Source organism: Cryptomeria japonica, chromosome 8 (assembly GCF_030272615.1).
Source record: "Cryptomeria japonica chromosome 8, Sugi_1.0, whole genome shotgun sequence".
NCBI classification, from domain to species: Eukaryota; Viridiplantae; Streptophyta; class Pinopsida; order Cupressales; family Cupressaceae; genus Cryptomeria; species Cryptomeria japonica.
In genome coordinates, this window is record NC_081412.1 from 662,080,453 (window position 1) to 662,089,614 (window position 9,162).

The following is a 9,162-nucleotide window of genomic DNA, read 5'->3' on the forward strand; positions in this document are numbered from 1 at the left end:
TGTTCAGCAACATTATCAAAGCCTTGAATAGTAAGAGAAGCAAGTTCAATGAGAGAACAATCCAGTTTAATCTTATCCAATAAGTCTACACAACAAAAATTAAGGCCAGATCCATTGTCCACAAGGGTTCATTATCATTGATAATAACCATAATCATAAGGGGGTCATATTGATGTTGGATTTCATGAGAGGGTAACTCATCTTGTGTGAATATAATATGAGATTTGGGTTTATTTGTAGGATCAATCAAAGAAGTTGTGTTATTAGGTGTAATTGCAGGTGGGACATCTAAGTTTTTCAAAGCATCTTGTAACATCCCATGATAAGTAGGTGAAGTTTGAACCAAATCCTAAATAGAAATCTTGGCAGGAGTAGCTTTGAGTTGTTCAATGAGATCATACTCCTTACTAAGGGTTGATATACAAGGTGCTTGTGGAAGAATAGGTTGGGAGGGAGGAAGTGAAGTTGGGATAACTGGAGTATGACTAGGTTGCCTATTGTTTCTTGTGTTGTAGATATGAACAACCGTATTATAACTCTCTTTGGTGATTTTCTTAGCATACTCATAAGGGCTCTTAGTAGGATAACCTCCTTGCACAATAATAATAGGTTTCTTAGGAGTACAAAAATAATCATTGGCATAACCACCTTGAACCACTAAGATAGGCTTACATTGAAAATTTTGAGAAGGATAAGCACCTTGAACTGTAAAGAGGGGTTTATTAGGTGTTTCATTCACATGTATCAAATTGATTGAAGATGGTTGGAGGAATTGTTGATAGTCTGTTCTTGTACTAAAATATTATCATAGATAAGACCAATTTTAAGAGGGAGACTAGAAGTAGCCATTGATGTTTTAGGAGGAAAAGTATTAGTAGTAAAGGTCATATCATCCTCTACAACTAGAAGATTTGCATGGGGAATAAAATATATAGGAGAAGGATCAAAATTACTCTTTAAAGTCTCACCTTTGAGAGGGAGATCTTTGAAAGAGATGTCAACAATATTACCATGAACTAGGGTATCCTTATGAGTAGAACCAAGTTGAGGAGAGCGAGATGATTTAATTTTAGAGGGAGGATGATTGAGATTCATGGAAGGTGAGATGCTATCAAGGGAGTTATCAATCATGATTTCATCCCCTTTGGCTAGGGTTCTCTCATGGGGGAGAGAATAATAAACACCTTCTTCTAATGGTTCATCCTAAATAGTGAGGTCATTAGGAAAGGTATTAGAAATATCTTGCACAAATATTTCCTTATTGTTATTGCCAATTTTGGAAGAAGGGATAACATTTTTCATTAATTCTTCATCGTTAGGAGGGAGAGCATCATTACATGTGTCTAAATCATCCTCTTTCGCCAAAATGTATTCAATAGGATCTTTAGGGGAGAGAGCATTAAGGAAATTTATTATGATTTTATCTTCTTTCTCTAAGGTATCTTTAGGGGTAAGACAAACTTTCGGAGAAGGGAAAGCATTTCTCATTAATGCATTATCTCTAGTGGGAATTTTGTTGGAATCAAAAGAGGAAATGCCCTTAGTAGGAAAAGTAGGGATAATACCATCTTCTTGAACAAAGTGAACCTCATGAGGGGAGGATTATTTAGGAGGGAGATGAACATCTTTCTCCAAAGATTCATGCTTAGGAAGGAGATCTTTGGAAGAAGTTCTCATAACCTCTTATTGTACTAACATGCCCCCATTGATAAGACCAAATTTAGGAGAAGATAAGTCAGTGTCCATCAATACCTTTTCACTTAGAGAGGCATAGTGTAAAGAAGGTAAAGTAATATTAAGAAAGGTGTTTATGATATCATCCTCTTCCTCTAAGATACCTAGATGGGAAGGGCAAATTTTAGGAGAATTGTCAAGATCACTCTTCAAATCTTCTTCCTTAGAGCATGGGAGAGTTTTGAAGGGGTTGGTAACACCTATTTTAGGCACTAAAATTTTGTCATAGGTAGGAAAAGGTTCTTTAAGAGATCAAAAAATTGAAACAAGGGAAGCTAACCCATTATCACATTTATGAAATGAATACATCATGACAAAAAAAAAATCCTCTTTCATATGATAACATATGAAAAATAGAAGGAAATGTTCAATTTTAACCAATGCAAGCACACTAAATATTGATTTAGAAAATGAAATTTATGAATGAAATCCCTTCCTAAATCAGATCTTAAATTAATGATCCAAATTAAGCTATCCACAAGTTCAATTTTGAATTGAAAAATTAGGGTTTTAACAAAAAATGACCTCTAAATTATTTAAATTTGCAAGTAATTAAAACTTTTAAATGTAAATTTGAATTTAAAATAGAAAAAACACTCAGATCTAAGAACATAAATCAAAATTAAAGAAGATTGGATTCATGTCAGGTTCACCAAAATGTGTGCGGGGGAAAGGGAGACCGGGTGACTAAGACCTAATCCCACTTTAGCCAACACATTGGGAATATGAAAGAGCCTAGGGAGATATCTCACTTTAGCTAATTCTTGTAGAGCCAAGGATTATCTCTTAGGTTTTTTGTTCCTCTTGTTGTATGTGATGAGAAAAATAGGGTTTTATTGATCAACTAGACTAGGAGATGAAGAATGAAGCATAAATGAACTTGAAATTGCAAAAACTTGCAAATTTGAAACTGAGATACTGAAATCTTGAAAGAGGGAGGATATTGGATGTGTACCTGATTCTGCAAAGTGAGCCAAATTGACCAGGACCAGGGTGCCATGCCACTATCCCTAAGAATTTGACAAAGAGCTGTAACTAGAAAGATGGAATTTGAAGGTCCTGAACCTTAAACTTTCTAAAAATAATTACACAATGGAGGGACCAGGGCACCATGCTCTTGTCCTTGACAATTTTCTTGAAATTTGAGACTTTTGGGTGGTTCTAGTGCCGTTTCGTGATCCGAAATTGCTTCTGGGTACCTATTCTTGCACCTACTATTGAAAAGGGAAGGTTTGGGTGCCTATATAGGATTTTGCCTTAGTCGAACCCTTGTGTTGTTGATTTCCACCTCCAAAAATAGCTGATAATGCACTAAAAATGTGTGTGCTAGAACCTTGTGTGTATGCAAGATCCTAAATGATAAGAAACTAGAGCTACCCTATGCGTGAGAGTAAACCCTAAATGCAAATGTGAATGTAAATGACAATGCTTCAAACCATATATGCTAAATGATTTAAAGCATTAATTTAAATGGGAAACTTTTATGTAAAGAAGCTCATACAAAGACATGAAAATAACATGAATTCGTACCAATCCCCAAGGGAGAGATATTTCCACTAGATCTCCTATTACTCTTTAATGTCTTCAAGGCTCCTAATTGATGATGAATGCTTGATGAAATTTTGTTGAATGTTTTTTAATGTTGTTGAGGACTCCACATAGGCTTCTCTTTCACTACATAGAAGGCTCCTTGTGATCCAAAAACCTTCTCTTAGATCTCCTTAGATTCCATCCTTAGATCGCTTCAAATGGAGAAAGAGAACTCTTATGTTTGAAACCCTAGATCTTAATTTAGACTTAATTATGTCTTTAGGCTGACCCACTAATTGAATTTCCCACCAATTTTTTTGGGTTAAGCATTATAATATCATATAATTACACTCCCAAAATTTTGAGAAAAAAGTCAAGGACCATGTACACTGCCGCCATGATCCGACCAAATTTTCACCAAATTTTCAGGGTCATTAGATATGATGATATTAGAGAAAATCCCAAAGTTACAGTTGATTTTGTGGTGTTTTTTAATGCGAAATCAGTCCTTAAAGGTTGAAATAGGACATAATTAGGGCTTATGATTAAATGATTTATTGGAGGAATAAAATAAAAGGGGGCACACTTAGGGTAAAGGGCCCAATTTTATAATGTGGGGAGTGATGAAATATGACTTTAGATTAATTAAATTAATTAATTAAATTCTTAAATGGAAATAATAATGTAAGATGTAAACACACTAAGGCGGGTGCTAAACTAAGTGTGAAATTGTACCACCCTAGCAAGGGTGTACACTTTACAACACTACAATTCCTTTAACTTTGCCTTCATCTATTCCTACACTGTAATAGCTGAGGTAGAGGCTAATTTTTTTATCCTTTTCTATAATTCATTGCACTTGTTATCTGTTTCTTTCCTCTTTGCTTTTTGATTTGCCAGGTCTGCTTGTAACTTTTCCATTGTCTCTCCACCTTATTTTTATCTCTCTCCATCTTTAACAGTGAAGTGTAGATCACTTTGTTGGTCTTTTTTGACACACTAATTTTGTCCACATTTTGAACTTTGGAAAAATCCGTTTGGAGGGTGCTAATGTGAAATTCAAAGGGATCTATCTAACTCTGTGGTGGATTTTTATCTTTATTTGGGGGCATAACAACCATGAGCTCCATCATATCTTTGTTTGGGTCATATGTGGGAGATAACTTGTTTGATTCTAGTTGTTCCTCTAAATCTATAGTAAGGGCACCCCTCTTCAATGTATTTTTTTTTCTTTATTTATATTTGTTATTTGTGCAAATTTATTAAAGAAAACATTGTAATGAAAATTTGGGTTTGCTAAAGCAATTGAACATCTGAAAGGTGAAATAACACTTGCAGTAATATATGAGGCTCCACCTATTCTTGTCACTCTAACTTTTGCATTTTGAGGAGTACCAAAAGCCATTCCTAATCATGTCCCATTGTCACTTGCAAATGTAGTTTTTATACTCATTTGAGAGATTTGTTCTGAAGGTGTTTTTGTACTCGCCATTGTTGTTATAACCTTTTTCTTCTTCACATTGCCTTGATCACTAGGATTTTGTATAGTATCTACTGCTATTGTCCTCTTGCAAGAGATATCTTGTTGTTGCACTTGATCAGGACAACTAGTATTGGTACCCATACCATCCCCACCAGTGGCAGTGGCACTTGATTGAGCACTAATAGTAATACTATCCCAAGATCCCCCATGAGTGGCAGTGGCTCTTGATTCACCACCAATAGGAATACCATGTTGTGGTAGTGGTTGCGATTGAATCTGAGTGTCTGCACAAGATGGATTTAACAAATTGAAATGTAGATGCAGGGTAATGAGTAGTACCTTTATGTGATGAATATAACAAATCAAGTCCAATGACTGGTTTCTTAGGAAGTTTTGGTTTTGACTTTGATGGAAGTGGTACCTCAAGTGGAAAACAAGGGCCTTCTCCTTTGGGACGTAGACCACCACCTTCAAAACCCATTTTTTCCACAATGTCTTCCCCTTTGCTATATTTTTCTTTCATGGAAGCATTGAATCCACTCAATTTTGTAGAGATTGTAGTATCTTTTGGAGTGACCTCAACCTCATACTCATTTTCATCATCACTTTTGCCATATCCTTCTATGGGATGCTCCATATTCCACAATTTTCTAAACTTAATATCCTCATCAATTTCATCAAAGTCTGCACTGGTCTTTGGTTCACTAAGATTCTTCCTCATATTCTAAAAATCATTTATTTTGGTTTGAGTCCAATGTCTAACTTTACATTCTTGTGGTATTTTTTGGGAATAACTTTGTTAGATGATTTAGCAGCTTATTGGTAAAAATTGTAGGACCTCCTATTTTTATTTTGATTCTCAATGCCCTGCTGTGTTGTTTTTTGTGTGTGCAATGCCATAATTTGTAATGACAATTCTTTTGTTGAAATTTTTTTGTTAGCAGAAATTTTCTCCATCTCTTTGTTTACCTCATCTCAAGGGTCCATGTTTCTAAGCTTTTATAGAAATGGTTTACTTTCGTGTTGACATAACCTTTCAGATTTCCCATTTTTCTTAAGCCTTATTTGAATGATGTCAAGTGGATCATACTACCAGCGACCCTCAACACCAAAGCTAAAAATTGTCAAAAAATCATGTGCCACTTTGAATGTTTTTTCTGTCAAATGTGAACCCTCCACATGGGAAAGGCAAGGAAGTAAATATTCTCTTCTTTTTCTGACCATGAAAGAGTAAATCTATGCTCTCCAACTATTGTACATATTCCAATGCAAAAACCATCTATGTCACATGTATTGGAAGTTTGTAGGGTTCTATTGTTGATCCGTAAAACCTTAACACAGTGTATTCTTCCATTAAGCACCATTCAACCAATTGTATTTGACTTCCGAGTTGAATGCAATCTCTACAAGACATAGGAAATATAGGCATTGATGTTCTTGTAATTTCATTTTACATTGGTGCCAGAAAGAAGTCTACAAAATGGTTGTAGATATTTTTGTTATCATCCATCCTTATCTTAGATGTCCATTCATATATTGGATACTTTATTCAGTTCTAATTCTTCTCATCAAACTTATGGACCTCAATTTGAAGTTTTTTGGTATCGAATATTGCACGATACTTTGATAGAAGAAGATAGCACAAGTAGGATGTGAACATAAATGTCTTACAGGAACCTATTTTAATCTTTAGTAATTGTGTTTGCATGGATTGAACAACGTGCTCAACAAAATTAAATCTTACTAGTTCTGTTGTGTAATGGATATTAAAAATCATTTCAAGAAGGTTGGCACCCACTTCCCTATCATTAAATAGTATCTTGAACCCATGGCATAAAAGTATTATAATCATAAGGAGGCTTATGATTCTGATCCAATTGAGTACCATGCACTATTAGACCTTTCATAAATGAATGTTTATAATTTGCATAGATTTTGTCATATTCCTCTTCCAACCTTCCTAGGTCAATGTGGGTGTTTGAGTTTTGTTCTTCAAACCCTAGGTTCAACAAATGAGTGAATTCTCCCTTAGTTATGGACAAACTTTCCTCTTGAGTATTTTTATTGACAATTGTTTTTCTATCTTCATCATAATTTTGGGCACAAACCATGAAAATTTCTAGGTAAGGGAATACTTTAGGTAACACCATGCTGGGAAGTATAGCATACAATTATGCAATTTTACTTGTACTTGCATTTAACATTGTGTTAAAGATAGTATGTTTTGACCTGTTTGGATCTCTCACCTTATTAGACAATGCATATCTAATTTCTATGATTCACTTTCTACCATGGATAACAGGGTCATAAATATCATGGTATTCATCAGTGAAACTTGTTGTTTGAACCCATTTGGTTAAGTCTATTTTTTTATTCACCTAGGTTTTATTTGTACTATTCAGTTTCCCCATCACTGATATTGTTAATGGTTCAAAATAATGCTAACCCTCAAGTTGAACCCCTAATTCTAGTTCTACAATCTAAACGGTAAACCACGAGATTCAAAAATAAAAAATGAGGGATGTAGGTGTTCTAGATTTTACCCAAAATTTTTATTTGAGTAGACTGGCACAAACAGACTCTGTTGCATTCCTCAATCTAGTAGTCATTTTTGAATATCTCTAGATTTACTATTTTGTCCAAGAATCAAAATACCAATATGAGTCCCTTAGTTTGAAAACCCTTAGAAGCTCAAAAGTACAACCTAAAGGGCAAAATTTCTAGAATCACATTGTAATTTTATAAATTATTATTAATAACTATTCATTGTCACATGACACAAAATTCATTGCTTCTTTCTCAATTCTGAGGACTGACAGATTGACACGTCACACAAGTCACTTTTTTGGAATGTTTATGGAGATATTTTAATCCTTTATAACTTCTGCCTAAAATAGAGATTATTACACTTAATTAAGTATACAATTACGAATTTAGAATTAAACTATACTTAATTAAATGTTTATCATTTATGGAAGTCTTCAGGTAGAAGTTTGCAAAAAATGTTTATCGTTCCCACATTCAGCCTGATATACACCTTACACTATTGATCTGTGCTCATCCAAGGGATGATGCTATCCTTTGTCAGTTATCATGCATGCCATTATACATAGGATTTTTGCCTCCCAAATGCCATGTCACCTGACACTTCATCGTCCCATGGGCCACAAAATTTCTTTCGTGTCAGTGTTCAATGGCACATGTTTTTGGTGGAAGTTTGCAAAAAAAATTTAGAGATCCCACATTTGGCCCAAAATACACCTTAAGTCATGGATCTGTACTCATCCAACGGATGATGGTATCCATTGTTTTTATCATGGGTCCCATTATCAATGGGATTTTTGCCAGTTTGGGGGCCATGTCACTTGACACTATCCCACTTAGATTTTTACACTTACATTCTTTTCACTTTCAAAACTATTTTTAATTTTTATTTTTAACAATTATGTCTGTTACATTAACAAAATGATAAATATAATATATATTAATACTTAATTATATATTTATTTATTTTAAATAACATATTTTTTTTATTTTTTTATTCTTATCTATTTTAATAATAATATAATTATAACATATATAATACAATTAAATGATTTTAGGATATATTGTATGAAAATTTAAAAAATGTCATTCTTTAACTTTAAAAAATATATATAGGTGAATAATATAAATGTTGATTTTTTAAGTGTTGTTTATACTTATTTAAATAATTACTATATAACATGTATAAAATTTAATTAAGTGATTTAAATATGTATATTATATTAAGATTTTAATACATATAATTATTTTTGAAATTATATATTTTATTTTAAAAAAATTTATCCTATTTTATTTTAATAAAAAAAATTTATTATTAAGTGCTATCAAAAGGGGATAGCTCCCGTACATTCAATTCCTTAGAATTACATAGAAAGCTTAAGTAAAATAGCAACTATTCAAATACTAATCCAGATAATGGATAATGACAGACAATATTTCTCCAATATCAACCACATGGATTGGCAAAGCCACATTGAGCCAATTGTCTATAGAATATAGCAGTCTCCTAAAAGGCCCTAGGTCACAATTCATGACTCCCACATGGTACACTTCCCAGGCCTTGGCAATGAAGTTCCTCTTCCTCTCCCCTTCAACCCTTGCCTCCATGGCCTCCTCGTCCTTGGAATTAGAGCTCTCTTCTTGTGGTTTGAGAATGTAATGGGTGGGATTAAAGTAACAATCGAGGATGCTTGTCCATCCACTTGAGTAGAAGTCCATAATGACGCTAACAACACCCTCACTGTCCACCGCTCTCACAAAACCATCATTTTTTTGGATGCATACCTCTTTAGAGTCTAGAATATCTATCAATGGGTATAACACTACCTCATATATAAATCCATCACACCAGTGCCTCTTGACGTTGAGTG